The following is a 22,864-nucleotide window of genomic DNA, read 5'->3' as shown; positions in this document are numbered from 1 at the left end:
CATGGGTATGTATACCGGTTTTCAATCTTCCATTCCATATTTCTTCAAAATCTACTTGATGTACTTTGTTTGTGAGTGAGATATGCCATTCGTTTCTTTTTGTACTTATAAACCAAGAAAGTATGTTAGTTCACCAAGTAAAGACATTTCAAATTATTGTTTCATGACAAAATAAAACCTTTGACTCAAGGATTCTTCATTGCTACTAAAGATGATGTCATCCACATAAACAACAACAATTAAAATTTTACCATTATCCACTTTTATATATAGGTTGTTATCTGGAGACCCCTTAGTGAAGCCTTGTTTTTTAAGATACTTGTCAAGGCAATAATATCATGCATGAGGGGTTTGTTTTATCCCAGATACTGCCTTCTTTGGTTTTCAAACAATTTTTTCATCATTTCCTAGAATTAACCCTTCAGGTTGCTCAATATAGACTTCTTCTTCTAGGTTCCCATTTAAAAATACATATTCAACATCTATTTGATAGAAGCTAAAATGATGAAATATTGAAAAGGAAAGAAACATTCTTATGGATTTATGTCTTCCTACAGGTGCAAATGTTTCTTCAAATTCTATTCCTTCTTGTTGAGCATAACCTTTGCAAAAGAGTCTTGTTTTATTTCTATTTACTTCTCCAGTCTCGTTCAATTTATTTTTGAATACCCATTTTGTCCCAATAACATTCTTATCGTGAGGTTTAGGTACTAATTCCCATGTGTGGTTCTTTTCTATTTGGTCAAGTTCTTCATTCATAGCCTTAACCAAAAATTCATCTTTGCTAGCTTGATTTACATTTTGTGGTTCAATTGTGGATAGTAAGGCTAGATGACTAGCAGTTCCAACAAGAGTTCTTGTAGTTTGTACTTTGGTTTCCTTATCACCTAGAATTTCAGATTCTGGATGTTTTTTCTAAACATACCTTGATGGATACCTTTCTGGTGATTTTGTACTATCACTTCCTTCATTTGATGCTTCATTGATTCTTTCTTCCACATTATTTTGGCTTGTTTTAGGAGTATCTTCGTCATCTACTGGTGCTTCCTTTCTGATAAATGTGGATGCTTCATCAATCACAACATCAATGCATTCAAGAATATTTTAAAGACTTTTATTGTAATATTTATATCCTTTGCTTCTAGAGGAGTATCCAAGGAGAATTCCTTCATCATCTCTAGCTTCAAAATTTCCAATTTTATCATCATTATTTCTTATGTAACATTTACTTATAAATACTCTAAAATTCTTAATAGTTGGAGTTTTATCGTACCAAAGTTCATAAGTTATTTTATCACTATTCACACAGATAGATTTTTTGAGAATAATTATCATTGTATTTGCTGCTTCACCCTAGAAGGCATGAGGTGTCATGTACTCATCAAGCATGGCACATGCCATCTGTTGAATTGTTTTGTTCATTCTCTCTGCTACCCCATTTTGTTGAGGAGTGTTAGCTATAGAGAACTGCCTCTTGATGCCATGCTATTCACAAAAGTTGAAAAAATCATTTGATATGAATTTTCCTCCCCTATCAGATCTGAGACATTTTATTTTCAATTCTAACTCATTCTCTACTATAGCTTGAAGACTTTAAATTTATCAAATGCTTCATCTTTATATTTTACTAAACCAATCCATCACATTCTAGTAAAGTCATCAATAAATAAGATGAAATATTGTTCACCTCTAGGTGAACTTTTACTCATTGACCCACACAAATAAGTATGAATAAGTTAAAGGGACCTACTTGTAGAACCTTCTTTGGTATTGAATTTTACCTTGGTTTACTTACTAAATTGACATAATTTTCATACAATACTTTCTGGTAGAGAGATGTTGGGAAAATCATGAACTGCTCCTAGCTTGCTTGACTTATGCATTTGAGTGAAGCTTAGATGTCTCAATATTTTGTGCCACAACCAACCTTCTTTTGCTTTTCTTAAGTAACATTATTCTAGATTGCCTTCCAATACATAGACATTACCTGGAGTTCGTGTCCCTTTTACTATGGTTTTTCCTGTATCGAGATTTCGGACCACCCAATTTGTTGATCTGAAAACAAATTCATTCCCTTGGTCACACATCTGGCTAACACTTAACAAGTTATACTTCAACCCATCAACAAATTAAACATTTCTAGCTTTAATCTTTTCTTTTAGAAAAACAATTCCTTTTCCTTTTATAGTAGTAGGTGCATTATTTCCAAAGGTTACATTCTTTTCTTTCTTTATTTCATTAAAACACATAAACTTATCTTTATCACATTTCATGTGTTTTGAGCATCCATTATCAATGTACCACAATTTTTCTTGATCTCTTGCATATAGAGCTAGACCACAGTTCTCAAATCCAATGGTCTTCTTCTTCCATACCTTAGATGTTGTTTCCATTTTCTTATCCTAATGTATTGACCATCCTTTTCTCCTACATTCAGATTCTTTATGCCCAAAGTTATTGCAAAAAGAGCATTAGTTTCATATTGAAGATGAGAGAAGTCACTGTAAGAGTATTTCTTTACCCCAACCTCATTCTTTTGTTTTCTTTCTTCTCTAGTCATGATAGTTTTGTAAGAAACACATTGAGTAACCTTATGACCAAAATTGTGACAAGCGAAACATTATCCATTAAAGTAGAAGTGTTTGTGAGTATAATACCTTGTTGTGTTGTTTTCCTTTTGATTGAATCGAGCAAATTTTACCTGGGAAGTATTTGGTCCTTTATTCTTTTGTTGTAGGTTGGAGTGATGTTCACTGCTTCTTTTTACTGCATTGAGATAGCTTTCTATTTCTATAGAAGATTTTATAGTTTTTGATGTTTCTTCACTGTATTCAAGACTCACCTTTATAAGATGAGAGCGTTGAACTTTGATGATTTCATCTAAGGTTTCAGATCCTTTAGAAAATATAAGATTAAGACTTTTTTCTTTCTTAAGTTATTTTTTTAGACTCAGTATTTCGCATTCTAGCTTTTCATTATGCTCTTCCTTTTCTATGATTTGTTTCTTCAAAGTTTCTTCTGCTAATTTAGCTTCTTCTAAAAAAATCTTAAGCTGAGATATTTCTTCAATAAAAATATCCTTTTCTTCTAGGGCATCCATGAAATTATCATCATACTCATTACTACTTCTATCTTCAAATGCCATAAGTAATTGACATTCTTGATCAGACTCACCTTCTTCACCATTTGAAATACCATCACTATCATTATTGCATAGACAAGGAAATGGATTGGAGTTAGGAAAAAATCCCATGCTTGATAATTCTTTATTACCATTTTCTTCTCTTTTTATCAATAGAAAGCAGGGTGATCCCAAACTTGAATATTTGCTTACATTGTAACTGACATTGAATCTTATATTTCATTATCGCATTTTTCTAAAACTCTCCTTCGATTTATATTCTTATTTCCCACCATCTTGATGGATCTCCTTCAAGCGATCAAGCTTCTACTGAGGGAACTTTCTCTGATTCCAATTGTTGGGAAAAATATTGGGGGGCAGGGGCGTGAATTAGTATTTAAAAAAAAATAAAATTTTTATTTTCTTATCCATATTTATGCATGCGACTTTACTGAAAGAAACATGCATATGTATGCGACTGTTATGTCGACAACTAGCGTATATCCACATAACTTACATTTAATTTAATGCATCATTTGTTTAATGTAAACCAATGTATTAATACTTCAATAGGAATTAATTAAACAATAACCATGTGCAACAAGATTAGGATAAACCATCACACATAAGAAACGCATCAACACACATGAACACTAGATTTTTAGGTTGAAACCCAATGTGGGAAAAAACCATCGTTGTTGTCATCTATGTCTTCTTTCTATTGTTAAGAAAAACTTCTTACAATCTTGTACTAGCATAGGCTTATACCATCACGTAGGCACCCACCTTCAGAAGGCTACTATATTCTCTTATTCTCCATCACCCACTAGAAGGGAGCTCTAACCCCCTAATAATGTTTACTGACACCCACTAGAAGGGAGATCCTAACCCCTCATTTGATTTACCAAGTACCACTAGAAGGAATCTTTGACTTCCTCACTCAAGGATGCAACCCTCAATACCTCCATGGACCATGTTTCATAAATTTTCACATTGGTCCACTTGCTACAAAACATCATAACTTTTAGGCCATGTTTCATCAAATTTTCAGACTGGACCGACTACCATCATTTAAGCCCAATATCAAATATCAAAATTGAAACTAATCACTGCGAAAAATCACTCAATCATTGAACCAACTGAATCAACCAATTACTGAACCAACTGAGACCCAAATCAATCACCTTATTCTCAAACAATCAAAGCAGTAAGATTACAATAAACATAATATGAATACTAAACCCAAATGCTGCATCAGCTCACTAATCGAAGTGAAAACCCTGATCAATAAAATATCAGAATTTATATGGTACTTCACGTTATCATATCCATGTATATACGTTCTTTCCATGAGGCATACTCACGTACAAATATTAAACCACTAAATCCTGAATTGAATCATTGTTATTATGATACACACACTGAGTTAAGCCTTGAACCACTGAATCACTTTGAAACTATCATAGAACCATCACATATATTCAATCACATATATCTAGAAACATCATCACTCTTCAATCAATTAATTCAACTTCAAACATCATTGTTAAACTCTCATCATCAAGTAATACTTCATCGATCGAAAACAAAAACACAAGAATATTGATTAGACTGATCATACATTTTATTCAGTAAAACCCTTGCTTGTATACACACTTTCCACAAAGCATTTCCGCGTGTATACACGCTTTTCAAGAATGAAACCCGTGTACAAATCAGAATAGGCACGCGACTTACCAAGATCAAACCAGTGTATGTATGTGCCTTTGAGGTTATAGAACCCACATAAATATCTACAAATACTGACTTAAAGATTTACTGCACATCAAATCTTCAGAACAAATTCATCTCTTGGCATACATAATAAAACATGCCTCCGACATAAATATCACATATAAAACCAATCTACTATCAAGATAGTCATTTCAAATCTATTCGATCTGATCCATCATCAAATTTCCATCTACATACTTAGTTTCAGATCAAGCTATTCATTAACATCCCATTAGATGCACACTTTCTTCATATCTATGTATGAAATATTTATTACTTACTCTCTAATCACTTTGACCTTCATGTCCTTATATAGCTTAGGCTTTATCCAATATCGAAGGTCAAAACCATACTAATGTCGTTGGTATTCTTTGACGGGATCAAATATCCATTGTTGGGATCAATAATATGGATCAACACCATGGTAAAGACCCTAATTATTTAGAATACGATGGTGTGGAAATTGTACGCGCCTTTTCTTCTTCATACCCACGTGTATATGCGACTTTGCTTCACAGAACCTACGTATGCTTCTTCAAATTTCATCTTTGTCATTCCTTTGTCTATGAACTAATATTCCTTTGACCAAAATCTATGTCACATGTAGTTTTGGCTTAAGGGGGCCTGGCCCAAGCTCAGAGTGATTCAATCCAAGCAACAAAACCCTAATTGTTGGCCCTTTCGACAACAACCTGCGTAGTGTAGGCTTCAGTCTCACACGAAGCAGTATTGGGGGATGTTAGAACCAGGATTATGCATCTAGAGTCCTGTGTGATGGGCTTCCCAAGGATTTATAGCTTAGATATTCCTCTGCACCAATCTATTCCTTCCGACTATTGACTACTGCTACCCTATCAAAATTACCTTCAAATCTTCGCGAGGGTACATGATCATACTTAACTTGCATAAAAGGTATAAATTCACTATTTTCACGCAATAAATTGTATCCCTAGATCTGCCTTCACACAGATCTACCCTTTTCCGAACATATATATCTAATACTTCATGAAGGTAGTTAATTACTCTTATAATGCATAAATGTTATAGGTCCCACAGTTTCGCGTAATAATTACGCTTTAATTCAATTATTGCCACAACCACCACCCTATTAAAACCTGCCTTGGTAGCAATTTTGAATGGGTCCCCTAGGAGCTTGACCTTTCACCTCTCCGAATAATAACTCTCCGAATGATCTGTTTTATCCCAAGGATTTTAACTCTTTACCAAGTCAAATATTCAATTTTTAAATGGTTAAGGACCCCTTAATAAATCCCTGCCGCATGGCTCATTTATAACCTTTTCTAGCTGTTGAGCCCCGAAACCACACTTTTCCTACACATTTTCTTAAACTTTTTCCATCCACCTGGACCTCATAAGCTATCAACATCATTGCATATTGAGTTTAAAAGAGCACATAAATTGGTTTTCTAACTATGTCTTGTGTTTGCTGTTTGAACTAGATTTTTGCTCATAAGCTGCGAAATCTTGTCACTTTCCACAGCCAGTTCAACTTCCCGCAGCCTTTTTGTTAAAGTCTATATTGTAGGTGTCTTCAGGAAAATCGAGCCAGATGGGCAAGTTGAAAATGACGTGTACATGGACCGAGTCCTATTGGCTCAGTTGAATTCATCAAAGAAGGCTGTGGTCAAAGGTGGTCAAGCGGTGGTCAAATATAGGAGTCCTATAGCAACAGGACTCCGTTTTTCAACACGTGAAGACTTTCGTGGCCGTCCCTAGATCTTTGGGGACATATCAACACCTATGGACTGCTCCATAAGGCATATCCAACAGCCACCCTCAATAGATTTAATCATCACGACAACCATGATGCTAGATCCATGGACATTGTTGTTCACATGTCCTTTGTCAGCGCAGTTTTTAGGAAATTAGTTATGTAGCCTTCTGTTATAAATAATGTGTTTCCATACGCATAATAGTTAGTATTTGGAATGTATTGTTGACTTTTAAAGAGCCTATTGTGCCGTGACACTGTTTTGTTGTTATAACTGTGTTTTGAATATATGAGAAGACCCTATTTATAAGCATAATTCGTAGTTGATAGCTGTTGCCCGAGGTTGTGCAGAGGGCCCCTACACACACCGAGGTTTTGTTTATTTGCTATATAGTTTCACATTGTGTTTCTTACGTTCATTATGCCATAATTATTCACTTGTATATATTGCATTTCTTATGGTGCTAACATTTTATTTTTGTCCATAATTTTACATGCTTTCCACTGTTGTTAACGCTAATCAGTGTATTTGTTCGAGATTACAGTAGGCAACCCGGGCATTTGCATATAGTTTCCACAAATTACTAATGACATGGAATCGATCTTGTCTTTCTGCTAATTTATTTTTCTTAGCTTTTAATTCCAACACTGTTTTGTTTATTTCAAGATTGTTCATTGGCTTTATTAGTTAGATTAGATATTAAATTGCTCATGTCATTATCAGTTACCTCCGAAAACCATAGCGAGACTAATGGTGAGGGATTGAAGTATGAGCGTGTAATTTGATATTAGTTTATTTTTCTGCAAATTAGATATTAAATTGCTCATGTCATTATCAGCTACCTCCGAAAGCTATAACGAGACTAATGGTGAGGGATTGAATTATGAGTGTATAATTTGATATTAGTTTATTTTTCTGCAAATTAGATATCAGATTGCTCAGGTTGTTGATGATTACCTCCAAAAGCCATAGTGAGACTAACTAGCGAGGGGTCAGAATATGAACTGATATAATTTGATTTTATCTTTACTTTACTTGCAATTTTTGGATTTCTTTGAGTACAGTTTCTTTTGTATTTAGAAAGCAACATGGATAATGGTTTCATGATCAATAGTTCACTGTTTGTTTGATTAGAATAGTGGCACATTTTCATTTTCTTTTAGGAATTAATTTCATCATTGCATGTTTTTAAACCCTTTTGAAGTTTGAAGTTTTGGAAATCATTATAAAGGACATCATTGCCTTGAACATTTATATCCATGCTTGTCTTTTAGAATTTCCATCTCACATTAGGAAATCAACGAAGATAAACCCAAAAACAAAATAAAAACCAAAAACGACAAAAAGTAAGAAATAGGTTATTTTGCACATACAGTGCACCACACTTCAACAGTTTACGACTCCCAGATTGACAATTAATATAGCAATTTAGGACACTCTAAATTGACCAAACATTTTGGCGCCGTTGTCTGGGAAGTGTAACTAGGTAGCCAATTTCTTAAAAAAAAAAAAAATTTAAAGAAGGGAAAAATTGATAACTTCTCAAAGTATGCTCTCCTCTTGCACCTAGTGTGATTTGGAGGATCAGAAAAGAAATTTATTGGTTCAATATTTTCTTGATTATGTTCTCTTCTTGCACCTAGTGTGATTTGGAAGATCATAAAGAGAATTATTAACCCGACTTGAAGATAAAAAAAAAAAAATGACATGCATAGAGCAAGAGATTCTAGGGGAAGGTTTATAGCTAGGGCCAAGAGTTCGATTTTTACAACTCCATCTACTTCAAGGCATAGACAAGATACATCTCCATCATCTCCAACTCACACTCCCAGCCTTAGGATTCCTGGAATTCAAGGGGCAGTAGCTGAATTAGGAGACTCTCCCAAACTATCCATCAAATCTGACTTAGGGAAAGAACCTTTCTTTACTTCCACAGGGGAACATATTGTAATCAAAGAAGTAGAATCACCTGAAGAAGAAGAGGGAGAAATTCCTCCTCGTTTGCCAGTAGTAGAAGAACCAGAGGACTCTGAAAACTTGGGGAAACTATCATGACAGAGGAAGTAGTAAACGAATTAGGAGGAGGAGGTAGAGGTAGAGGTAGAGGAGGAGGAAACAATGGAGGAGGTAGAGGTAGAGGTAGAGGAGGAGGAAACAATGGAGGAGGTAGAGGCAACAATGGGGGAAATAGGGATGGAGATAACTCATTTGGATTTCCTATAGTTGATGAGGAATCTCATACAACAATGAAAAACATCTCACCATCTTTCCTCCCAAACTTTTATGGGTTGCGAAGTGAGGATCCTGAAACATTTCTATTTGAGTTTGAAGTCGTGTGCTGAACTTATGACTATATGGAAGACTCTCAAAAGCTCAAATTGTTTCCTTCAACATTGAAGGGAGCTTCTTTGAAATGGTTCGTGGGATTAGTCACTCAATCCATTAGGACTTGGAATGATATGAAACAAACATTTCTAGATAGATACCTCGACTATTGCATGCCCACCAACCATAAGGATGAGGTATTCAAAATGGTGCAAAAAGAAAATGAAAACCTGGAGGATTTACTGGAAAGATTTCAATACAACCTGAAAAGAGAAAAAATGAGTAACTTAGATGAGGAGACCTTAAAATCCCTTCTATTAAAATCCATTAGAGATGAATGGATAGATATTTTAAACATGATGGGAAAGGGATATATTTCTCAACTTCCACTTCATGACATAGCAGAACTATGTGTCCATCTCTCGAGGGGAAAATCTAAAACTGGAAAAGGGCCTAGAGATCCTTCTCTTATTAGAGCAAACAAATCTACAACTAGATCAGTAAGTAGGGCAGAGATTGGCAATATGCTTGATGAGTTCAAAACTGATATTTTAGGGAGCCTTAGTGAATAACTAGACACCCTTAAAATACAAAACAAGCAGAAATCAGAAGCTGAAGCTTTGGCCATCTATTGTCCAAAATGTAGGAAGAAACATGCTCTAAGGGAATGCCCCTTAGATTCAAAAGTTGTATAAACATGTATGATTTGCTCAGAAAGCCATGAAACCAAGGATTGTCCTTCAATATCTGGGCTCAAAGCTGTCTTTCAAGAAGATCCAAATTCAGTGGAATCTCTCTGTTTTGTTTCAAGGAGACCTTGGCAAGGGCAACAAAATCAAGGGTTTAATAACCCTATGAAATTTCAACCACCACCAAATTGGAATCCTTGGAAACAACCTTGGTCCCAACCTCAAAATCCATATCAATCATGGGTACAAGGTATGCAAAATCCTTATGGGAGATTTGCTCAATTTTATCAATATCCTCCATCTTTTCAAAATCAACAAGCTCTGTAACTTCCAAATCAAAATCCACAACTTTCATTGCCATTTCCACAACAAAAACCTTCTCAACAAAATCCAAATTCTCAACTCTTGCTTCCATTCCAACAAAAAACAAATCAACTACCATCCCAGCCATTCCAGTAGATTTCATGATTTTGACTCCCAAGAGTAATTTAGGAGGGCACCCACTCATCTTAGGAAGACCTTGGCTAGCCACAGTTGATGCTTTCATTAGTTGTAGATCTGGAGATATGTACATTTCTGATGGTAATTCGACAAAGAAGTTTAATTTGTATCCTCCAGCAAAAGCAATTACAGAAGTAGGAGATAATGAATGGGTCGATGATGGGGACACTATACAACCTGTCTTTACGATTTCTGAAATTAGTGAAGATAGTCAAATTCTGAACACATTAGAAAATTTTGAAACATCTTCAGAATATGACCACACACAATTTCAGTTAGATTCTGACATTGAGTATCTATCATCAAGACAAATGTCTCTTTACTCTATGGAAAAGTTTGGTAGTTCTACCATTGATATTTTTCTCGGTAAAACATTGAATATCAACAAAAACTTAGAAAAATCACAACAGGGAGAGCTAACTAAAATCTTGCAAAGACATTCTACTGCGTTTTCATGGGAGTATACTGATATGAAAGGTATTGACCCTAAGACTTGCATTCATCACATCTACATTGAGGAAAACAGTAGAGCAATCAGACAACCTCAGAGAAGGATGAATCCAAACCTTAGGGAAATAGTGAAAGAAGAGCTCCAAAAACTACTCAATGTAAACTTCATTTATCCAATATTAGATAGCTGATGGGTTTCTCCTTTGGTTATAGTACCTAAAAAGAATGGTAAATGGAGGGTATGCATTGATTACAGGGAATTGAATAAAGCAACTTTGAAGGATCACTTTCCTTTTCCCTTTATCGATCAAGTATTAGATACACTAGCAGGCAAAAAGTACTTTTCATTTTTGGATGGTTTTAGTGGCTATAATCAAATTCAGGTAGCACCTAAGGATCAAGATAAGACCACATTTACCTGTCCATGGGGAACTTTTTCTTATCGAGTGCTTCCTTTTGGATTATGTAATGCACTTGCAACATTCCAAAGAGCAGTACTAGGAATCTTTTCTGATCTAATCCATGATTGTGTAGAGGTTTATATGGATGATTTTACAGTTTATGGTAATTCGTTTGAAGACGCATTAGAGAATTTGGAAAAAGTCCTTATAAGATGTAAAGAAACAAACCTTTCATTAATTCATGAAAAATGCTTCATGATGTTTACTAAAGGTATTGTCTTGGGACATCACATTTCAGGGGATGGGATTAAAGTCGATAGATCAAAAGTTGAAGTCATCTCCAAGATTCCTATTCCAAATTGTCAAAAACATGTTAGAAGTTTTCTGGGATTTACTGGGTACTATAGAATATTTATAGAGAACTTCACTAAAATAGCATCTCCACTCTTCAAATTACCTACAAAAGACTGTGAATTCAAATGGGATCCTGATTGGCAATCAGCATTTGAAACTTTGAAGACAAGAATATCTGAAGCACCTATCTTGAGAGGACCAAATTGGAAACTTCCTTTCCATATTTCTACAGATGCTTCAGATACAGCTCTAGGAGCTGTGTTGGGACAAAAAGATCTAGTTCCTTATGCCATTTACTATACCAGTAAAAATTTGACTCCCACTGAGTTGAACTATACTGTAACTGAAAAAGAGTTCTTAGTTGTTGTTCATGCAATCAATAAGTTTAGACATTATATAACAGGCTATGAAACTTTTATTCATACTTATCATTCTGCGATTAGCTATTTAATGAACAAACCTGTTACTAATGGCAGAGTTACAAGGTGGCTCTTACTTTTACAAGAATTCAATATTACTGTGTTGGATAGACCAGGGAAACAAAATACAGTAGCTGATTTCTTGTCTAGGATCCATAATACTAAAGAATATTCTCCTGTAGAGGATAAGTTTCCGGATGAATATTTATTTGCAGTAACTACTAAGACCCCTTGGTATGTAGATATTGCTAACTATTTGGTTACAGGGAAACTACCTCCACATCTATTTCCTACTGAAAGAAGAAATATTATTCAGGAAAGTTCAAAATATTCATGGATTTCTAACGAATTTTTTAAAACAGGGCTAGATCTTGTGATCAGAAGATGTGTTAGGGAAGATGAAATGCCTGACAACTTCAAGGCATGTCATGATGAACCATGTGGCAGACACTTTGCTGACAAAAGGACAGCTTATAAAATCCTCCCTTTAGGATATCATTGGCCTTCCCTCTTCAAAGATGCAAAAGAATATGTCAAAAGGTGTGACAGCTGCCAAAGAGTAGGGAAACCAACCCTTTCAAATGAAATTCCATTACAACCGCAGGTACTCATAGAACCCTTTGAAAAATGGGCTTTAGATTTCATTGGACCTGTTAATCCACCATCTAAACAAAATAAGTATATATTGATATGTACTAATTATGTCACTACATGGGTAGAAGCCAAAGCATTATTTTCTGCTACTGAAATTCAGTTGTTAATTTTTTTATGAGGATATTTTTACTCACTTTGGTGTTCCAAGAGAAATTGTGACAGGTCAGGGAAGTCAATTCACATCCAACATGGTGGAGAAGCTGATGGAAGAATACAAAATCAAGCAAAAAAAATTTACTCCTTACCATCCACAAGCAAATGGCCAAGTGGAATCTACAAATAAAGTTATTGAAGGCACCATCACCAAAACTGTTCATCTACACAGAAGAGATTAGGCAGAAAGGCTTCCTGAAGCCTTATGGGCCTACAGAACTACATGGAGGAATACAACAGGACATTCTCCCTATGAACTTATTTATGGGAAAGAAGTCCTGCTCCCCATTGAGTTTCAAGTCAAAACTTTCAAGATGGCAGTTCAGTTGGGGATGGATCTATCAGAAGGCAAAAAGCATAGAATGGGGCAGTTGAATGAGTTAGATGAGATCAGACAAGAAGCAATCCTAAGAACTGATCTAGTTCAGTATCAAAGAGCTAAGTGGCATGATAAATACATCAAAGAGAAAAAGTTTCAAGAAGGAGACTGGGCATTGCTATTTGATTCCAAGTTTAAAGATTTCAAAGGTAAATTTCAGACTCATTGGCTTGGGCCATATGAGATTGACAAAATCTTTAGCAATGGAGTGGCAAGAATCAAAACCATTGATGAATTTCAAAATCCTCTTATTTTGAATGGCCACAGATTAAAGGTCTATCATAAGCCACTCTCAAAAGAGAAATTTGTCAAAATGTTTCAAGATAGTTCTGCAATAAGGTTGGTGAAGAAGAATCCTTCTTCTCCACCAGCCTAGCCTTTGTTCCTTTCTGTTCTTAAAAAAAAAAAAAAAAAAAAATAAAATAAATAAATAAATAAATTTTGTATAAGCCTGAAAACCAATCATAGATTGGCAGTCTTATACAGAAAATACAGGGCAAAAATTAGAATCCTCAGATGCCCTATATTTTCCTAAAAACAAAATCTCTTTCTTTCCCATTTTCATTCCACCTCACCTCATTTTAATTTCACTCCATTTCATTTTCATTCCACTCCACTTCATTTCATTCCACTCTATTTCATTCACTTCATTTCATTCCACCAATAAAAGTTTTCATGACCATTCATTCAGTCATCATTTATCCATCTTCATTCAATCAAATGATTGCTATGATAGTTTCCGCAGCCAGAAGCAGTTTCCGCAGCTACCACTCTGTTTTTCAAAAAAATTGACAGTCAAGATTTTAGTTACATAATGATGAAATCAAATGCAGGTATGACCAAGGACATATTATGAAGACATGGGGCACCTAAAGGAATCAATAAGGAGCAGTTGATCAAGGGTTAATGGACAAAAAATGGAAAAAATTCCAAGGTATGAGTAGAAATTTATTTCAAATAGCAATCAAAGCACATTTTTGCATGGTTATTAAACCATAAGCTCCACTATATGCAATGATTGGCATGATAGCCTCCATAACTATTCCACGACATTCCTCAATGAACCATGCATTTATTTTCCAAACGGTCTTATGATTAGCCTTTGGATTTAATTTGTGTTGGCTGCATTTTAACACTCCACCTGTAATCATGAAGACGTGGTCGATTTGACTACGACTCTTCTCAGCCGCACAAAATCCGCAGCTGTTTCATAAACGTGTTTGCGTCTACTCTGCAGCCACCCAGTTTAAAATTCTGCCGGATGTACTTTACTCTCCCTACTGTTCTATTGACATCACGATTGCATTTCTACCTTGCTCACATAAGCCTTCACCCCATTTTACGAATTCACTTCCGATGCCTGTCCTCTGTTTTTCCGCTCATAGTCACTGGTTGTCTCCATAAAATTTGTTCACTCTTATAACCCAGCCGTCTCACTTCCGCTAAACCCTCCTCACGCAGAAAAATTTTAAGAACAGAAGGAGGGATGGGTTTGTTGTTGAGGGCAGAACGCCCAAGTTTTTGGAAGGATACCCGCAAGTGAAAGACATACTGAAGAAGGCAAGATGGCTACGGTTTATACAAAAATTCAAAGGCTACAATAAGGAGATTACAAAGACCTTTGCGAGGTCTTTTAATGGCCAGGAGGTGGAGATTGGGGACCTTAAGTTTACAATCACCGAGGCATCCATAGCAGCCGCTACAGAACTTCCGCAGGAAGGTGAACGCTGGTTCAAGAACAAGAGCTTTGACGAGAAGGCTTGGAGAGTCATACTACGCAATCCAGGTATGGATGTAACTATATTCAAATGAGGAATTCATGTCCATGCTTTAAAAGAGGAGTGGGCCAGTTTACTGTTAATTATTCAAAATTTCATTACTTGTGAGGGTCGTTTCGGGTCAATGTATATGTATCATACCCGATTGTTGATGAACTTTTTAGAAAACCAAACCCTCAATCTGCCCTACTTTTTATTGCTGAGCTTGAAAAATATGTGCACAACAGTCCAAAAGAATATAGAAGACATAGAACCCCATTTGTATCATCATGGGCTTGTGAGAATTCTAATTGAAGACCAGTTGAAGAAAAAAAGGGACACTTGGGAACGGTTTTTGGTGAGGAACTACTTTCAAGAGCCACCCAAGGTACCTGAGAGTAGTACAAAAAGAAGGAGTAGGAGGAAGGAGACAAGTGTAATAATTCAAGACCCTCCTATTAGCAAAACCAAAGAAGTTAATCAAGAAGAGAGGCTGGAAAGAACCAAGGATAGAAACCAAGGAAAATCAAAAGGGAAACGAAACATAGAAGCTGTATATCAAACTTCAGAGCCTTCTCAAAAAGAAGATCACCAAACACTGTCTGAAATATTAGCTTATCTTCGAGAACAAGCGGCTACAGCCAAGAAGAAATGAAAAGGAAAGCAAAATATGGAGGAAGATACTAGTCCACAGCATGTAAGAAGAAGCTCTAGGCTTAAAGGGAAATTAAAGATAGTAAAAAACAAAGGGCCCCACTTTATTGATTTGGAGGGGGAAACCCCAGAAAAGCCTCCAACAACCTCTCCTGACCGTAGCCCACACCATACTTCCATTCCACAGCCAGATTTTGACATGAGTCCTTCTCAGCCAAATTTGGAAATCAGTCCTTCTCAATAGGATATTGGGGTCAGCGCAAGGAAAACTACACCCGAGATAGACCCGAATAAGCAGGAGATGTATGATTATCTAGAATCCTTGGAAAAGGCAGCCACAGGCCCAAGCACTTCATCCACTCAGCCTCACATAGCACAAGAAGCTCTAGTCCAATCGTTGAAACAAGAAGTCTTTGAATTGGAGGTTTTACATAGACATTAAAAATGAAAATGAAGCATTAAAGGAGCAAAGTAGATTGGACAAGATCATTCATGGCAACACTATGTTACATCTGGGACTGTGGCAGAAAAATAACAGGAAATTGAAGAAGAAATGCAAGAGGTTGAATACAACACTTATCAACCTCAAATTCAGATGCTTGATGAGGAAGCCTAGGATGGTAGTAATACCAAGGAAGAGGAGAAGAGCACTGGATGTGCTGGCAGAGGTGTCAGAGCACATGGACTAAAGGGAGGATTATCAAAATTTTGGTTGCATGGGGACATTGCAACACCTTCGCGGTGGGTGTATGTTGAGCCCCAAAACCACACTTTTCCTACACATTTTCTTAAACTTTTTCCATCCACCTGGACCTCATAAGCTATCAACATCATTGCATATTGAGTTTAAAAGAGCACATAAAGTGGTTTTCTAACTATGTCTTGTGTTTGTTGTTTGAAATAGATTTTTGCTCATAAGATGCGAAATCTTGTCACTTTCCACAGCCAGTTCAACTTTCCGTAGCCTTTCTGTTAAAGTCTATATTGTAGGTGTCTTCAGGCAAATCGAGCCACATGGGCAAGTTGAAAATGACATGGACATGGACCGAGTCCTATTGGCTCAGTCGAATTCATCAAAGAAGGCTGTGGTCAAAGGTGGACAGGCGGTGGTCAAACATAGGAGTCCTACAGCAACAGGATTCCGTTTTTCAACACGTGAAGACTTTCGTGGCCGTTCCTAGATCTCTGGGGACATATCGACACCTGTGGACTGCTCCATAAGGTGAATCCAAAAGCCACCCTCAATAGATTTAATCATCACGGCAGCCATGATGCTAGATCCATGGACATTTTCGTTCAAGTGTCCTCTGTCAGCGCAGTTTTTAGGAAATTAGTTATGTAGCCTTCTGTTATAAATAATGCGTTTCCATACGCATAATAGTTAGTCTTTGGAATGTATTGTTGACTGTTAAAGAGCCCACTGTGACGTGACACTGTTTCATTGTTACGACTGTTTTGAATATATGAGAAGACCTTGTTTATAAGCATAATTCGTGGTTGATAGCTGTTGCCCGAGGTTGTGTAGAGGGCCCCTACACACGCCGAGGTTTTGTTTATTTGCTGTATAGTTTCACATTGTGTTTCTTACGTTCATTATGCCATAATTATTCACTTGTATATATTGCATTTCTTATGGTGCTAACATTTTATTTTTGTCCATAATTTTACATGCTTTCCACTACTGTTAACGCTGATCAGTGTATTTGTTCTAGATTACAGTAGGTAGCCCAGGAATTTTCATATAGTTTCCATAATGACTAATGACATGGAATCAGTCTTGTCTTTCTGCTGATTTATTTTTCTTAGCTTTTAATTCCAACACTGTTTTTTTTATTTCAAGATTGTTCATTGGCTTTATTAGTTAGATTAGATATTAAATTGCTCATGTCATTATCAGTTACCTCCGAAAGCCATAGAGAGACTAATGGTGAGGGATTGAAGTATGAGTGTGTAATTTGATATTAGTTTATTTTTCTGCAAATTAGATATTAAATTGCTCATGTCATTATCAGTTACCTCCAAAAGCCATAGTGAGACTAATGGTGAGGGATTGAAGTATGAGTGTGTAATTTGATATTAGTTTATTTTTCTGCAAATTAGATATCAGATTGCTCAGGTTGTTGATGATTACCTCCGAAAGCCATAGCGAGACTAATTGGCGAGGGGTCAGAATATGAACTGATATAATTTGATTTTAGCTTTACTTTACTTGCAATTTTTGGATTTCTTTGAGTACAATTTCTTTTGTATTTAGATAGCAGCAGGGATAATGGTTTCATGATCAATAGTTCACTATTTGTTTGATTAGAATAGTGGCACATTTTCATTTTCTTTTAGGAATTATTTTCATCATTGCATGCTTTAAAACCCTTTTGAAGTTTGAAGTTTTGGAAATCATTATAAAGGACATCATTGCCTTGAACATTTATATCCATACTTGTCTTTTAGAATTTCCATCTCACATTAGGAAATCAACGAAGATAAACCCAAAAACAAAATAAAGACCAAAAACGACAAAAAGTAAGAAATAGGTTATCTTGCACATACAGTGCGCCACACTTCAACAGTTTACGACTCTTGGATTGACAACTAATATAGCAATTTAGGACACTATAAATTGACCAAACACTAGCCCTTCATTCATACCCTTCATCAAGACTATTTGATCCCTCAAAACTTCCCATCGCATCCTTGTTTCTATATCAACGCTTTGATAATAGAAATACTCGAAAACATGCATAACTCACCCTTTTTCTCTTATCGCAAAAAACATTGAAACACAACGCTTACCATAATACACTAGACCCGACAGCTTTATTGACCAGAATACATATATTTTTGGTCTGGAGCCCTTTGCACATCACAATTGGTGGGAATCAAAGCCTATACATAAGGTCGATGCGATATAGCAGACCTGACAGGACTATAAAGTAAAATATATACGTTATCGGGTCCGCTTCCCCAATCATATAACACAATCAGCGAGACCCCAAGGGCTATATATAAGGTGTGCAATGATATACCAGACCCGCCAATAACTATGAATTCGGGTGCATAAATTTTCAAGTTCGGCCTTATGGTCAGCCGCGAGTTTTCCTGTGTATTCCCATGTATTTGATAATACGTTGTGGTCGGGGTTTTCAAAGGGAAACCTTATGTGGCATATTCGAAGGGACTATTAAGCACAACATATGTATATTTTGGGTTTGAAGCCCATCGCATATTGCGAAAGGGCTTCGATGAAACCCAAGGTCTATTCACTCGCCCTTGAAACATGGCGATGCGATACAGCAGACCCGTTGACGGTATTAACCACAATGCATAATTTTTCAAGTCTGGCCTTATGGTCAGCCACAGGTTTTCCCATGTATTCCCTTGTATTACGACAAAGCATTCCGATCCATGTTTTCAAAGGAAGTTCTCATATGGCGGACCCGAAGGGATTAATAAATGTGGCACATATATATTTCGGGTCCGCCTCCCCAATCGCTTATCACAATCGACAAAGTTCATTGTTTATACACAAAGCGATTTGTGATATGGTGGACCCATCGATAATTATAGGCTCAGGTGTATAATATTTGAAGTCCAGCCTTACGGTCCAGTCGCGAGTTTTCTCGTGTTTTCTTGTGTATTCGATAAAATGTGGTGGTCCCGATTTTTAAAAGAAAATTAGGTAAAGTGAATGGTCTGCCTATTGAAGCGTTATCAAATGATTGTTGAATAATAATGAATATCATGGGCAACGAGAATACATGTTATAACAGGTTCAGTGGCTTAATAATCATGATTGCTTTGCATTGTGAGATTAAATAGAAATGGTGGTTGAATGCAAGTTTTGTTTGGGAGCATGTTTGGCATATTTCTCATAATCATAGCTAATACGAATTATCTTTGCAAGCGAGGAGTAAAATATGCATAAGCAGATCCAGAGAATTCATATATGTAGGAGTGTTCTGTTTAAAGAGGCGGCCTTAGGTGTTCTCAGTCGATTTCCACGCGTTGCCTGTATATTCCGAAAGAGAAGTTGTCTTAGGTTTCATCATGAAGAGATGACACACAATTATCCTCTTTTAATCAACATCTGTTCATTCCCCCAAGAAACGAAGCACTCTAGCAAATATGCCTGCTACGTGTCAGCGGTTACACCGAATTTTCTACGTTTGTATATTGAAAGGAACAGGGGCAGATGAAAGGTTAGGGGAAGAACGAAAGTCATTCCCAGGCTGCATAAGTATTACCTCCAAAGATGAGAAGAGGGATTTTTGTTTGGAGAGAACAACTTTTATTTATTATGAATAAAGAAGACTGTTTGGTTCAAGAAGGAGCCTTTTGTTTTTGATTTACTTTCCTTTGCTTTTATGTGTTTTGAAACAGGGTGTTGTTGCTAGCATAAATACAAATGTGTTTTTTTTTTGTGCATATGGATAACGATACAACTTATGATTAGCCTTGGTTGTTTGAATGTGATTATTCATCATAGTTAACTCATGAGCAGTCCTTGATTTGAAACTATGTTAGACATCAGTTGCAAGCTTTATTCGTATAAAAGGGAATGTGTATTCTTGTATGAGTAATTGGATTGCAATTAAGATTTAATGCAGCCTTGTTCTTATGTGAACCAGTAATTGATTCATTTGGACTTGGAATTTATATATGATGTTTAACCTCTTTTTGTTATGCTCCTGCAGGATAGATTAGGATAGTTAGGACTAGCTTAAGTAGTTTAGATAAGAATTGATACATATAGGTTTGTTGTTTCCTTTTGTTGATTTAATTGAAGTCTTCCTCCCAAAAGAAATCTTTCAATGCGTTTAACAGTTTACGGGATCCTTTAAAACCTGTTGGAGCTAGCCACCCCAAATGAAAGCAGATCTAATTGGGGTCTGTGATCGGGTTAGTTCCCCTTGTTGGTATAGTGAAAATTCGCCATGTCAACAAATTCATAGAAAACCGATCATTGAGTGAAGATGCATAAACTTAAACAGAAATAAGGAACAAGGAACAGATGTAATAGATTCGATCCAAAATAGTCTTTATTAGATTTAGCATTTAGTTACAGACTCTTTCTACCTTGTGCCCTCAGCTGCAGGGGCCTGCGCACTTAGTTGCAAACTTACCAAGGTCTCCACACACTGAGCTGCAGGAGCCTTCCCCTTTTGCCTAAGTACAGGAAACAAACTTTTCCTACCTTAGCACCTTTCCCTTACCGTGATTCTCTATCAAAGGTTATTCCAAGGCTTGCTAAGACTCATCTATATATAGCTTTTCCATTACAATACCATGGTTTGCAGACCATGGGTGAGTCTCAAAACTGACCTATCACCTATCCATACAAGGGACTAATGCCCCTTTGACTCTTACTTAGCTTCGCACTCTACTTCCTCATTTTGTAGAGACTTTACATTCTTTTACAAAAACTATTACAAAACTGTCAAAAATTGACCCTAGGGACCTTATTTATTATGGGGATGGGTTTTCCTAACCAAAAACACCCATCATGTACCAACGCGAGCAACTGGCATGCACAGACAATATTGATAATTGATTAGTGGAAGTGTGGCACACACAACATATGCAACAATCCAACCTGCTTGACACCTTTAACCCATTTCATCAGTTCCAGCCTTGTCACCCCAGTCTCTTCATAGTAAATCTTGGTCATGTATTTATTGGTGCCCAAGTGAGGAAATTTCTCGTGGTCAGCGAGATCCCAATCTTCCAATTTTAATACCAGGATACGTGCTAAGAGCACGCCTTCAAAAACTACTTCTTCCGGTAACAACGACGTAGAGACCATTAATTTTCCTGAATCGGGTCCTTGGTTACCTTCACTTTCCCTTTCTGCAGAGGGATATACATCGAGAGCCTTGTGATAGGCTCGCCCTCATCAGCATCCAATTCCTCAACTCCATCGCAAAGCTCCTCTGCTTCAAAATCCATTGGTTCTTTTGCCTGCTTTGCCTTGTCCTTCCTCTCTTTCTGTCGAACCTACGGTTCTTTCTCGGTGACTGCCTCACCTTAAAAACCGATTGTTGTGGCCTAGGTGACCTCGATGCCATAGGCATAGACAATGTATCTTCCATGGACGCAAATTCAAGGGATTCCTCTTGAGAGACAGTGGCTCCAGAACTTACTGGATCATAAATTTGTTCAAGGATAAGCTTTTGGTTCTCCTTAGGTAGTTTCGTGAATGTCGAGCTTGCAATGAAATTCTTCCAAGTCTTCCGATTCATAGAGCGAAGACAATAGAGCTCATACTTAATTCTAAGAAGTTAAAGTTTCTTCGACAGACCAACATGCTAGATTTATAGGTGATTTTGAATTCAAATCCGACCATTCCCTCCATTTTCTGATCATAGATTCTTCTTTGGCAGCAGATCTCCAAATATTTTCACCATAAATATCCCATACCTGCTCCTCCTAATAGGATTTTTGCTATCCAATCATGAACAATGACTTCAATGGCTAGTTTTTGACCTGGCTATGTGACACCAATCCCCATGGTGTAGCTCATCCATCGCAACTTCTTCTATCGCAACATCTTCTGTTGCATTATCTCCTGGCGTAGCCTTTTTGTCCATTGTGCAACCTCCATATTGCAGGTTCTTATTCATAGGGAAGTTTGGTTTATAGTCATGTGCTCCCCTACAACTACCTAGAATGCTAAGACTATCCTATTACCAGATAGTCATTACACAGGGGTAGGATCCCCTGTATACAGCTTCTTTCGACTGCCATTCACCCTTCTAGGCAACGATTTTCCATTCAGCTTCGCGAAATGAACTGTGCCGCCACCCATGATTTCCTTAACTATAGAGGGTCCCAACCAGTGCATTTTAAATTTACTCGGAAACTTTGTGAATTTACTATCATAGAGAAAAAACAAATCATTCACCTTCAATGTGCGCAACTTAATATGCCTATCATGCTAGGCCTTCTCACATTCCTTTTACACTTGCTGCTAAAATCCTGCAAGTAACCAGTCTTCTTCCAACTCCATCAACTGCACGAGTCATTCCTCCAAGTCTCACGATTCGTCATCTCTGTCAATGTCACAAAGCGCAAGCTTGGAAAAATATATTCCATAGGCATCACTGCCTCGATCCCATAGACCAACCGAAAATGCGTTTGGCCTGTCAACTTCTTGTAGGTCGTCCTGTATGCCCATAGGACTATTGGTATGTGCACATCCCAATCATTCCTCTTCACGTTAAAAACCTTTGTCAACGTATTTTCCAGAATCTTATTAATCGCTTCCATTGTACCATTAGCTTGGGGATGATAGGGCATACTCTTTTGATGGTACAACTGGAATTCTTCGAGCATCGTGCTGATTGTTTCATTCTGGAAATGCCTACCCCTATCACTCATCAATACCTTAGGGCACCTAAAGCAAGTGAAGATGTATTCAAATAGAATTTTGCAGCTCTAGTAGCAGTACAATCTTTCACCGGTTGTGTTTCCACACATCTAGTTAAGTACTCTGTCACAGTAATAG

The sequence above is a fragment of the Pinus tabuliformis genome, chromosome 4_2 (assembly GCF_031772625.1).
Source record: "Pinus tabuliformis cultivar Carrire ecotype Pingquan chromosome 4_2, CPIR1, whole genome shotgun sequence".
NCBI lineage: Eukaryota > Viridiplantae > Streptophyta > Pinopsida > Pinales > Pinaceae > Pinus > Pinus tabuliformis.
Note: the sequence above shows the minus strand (reverse complement) of the source record.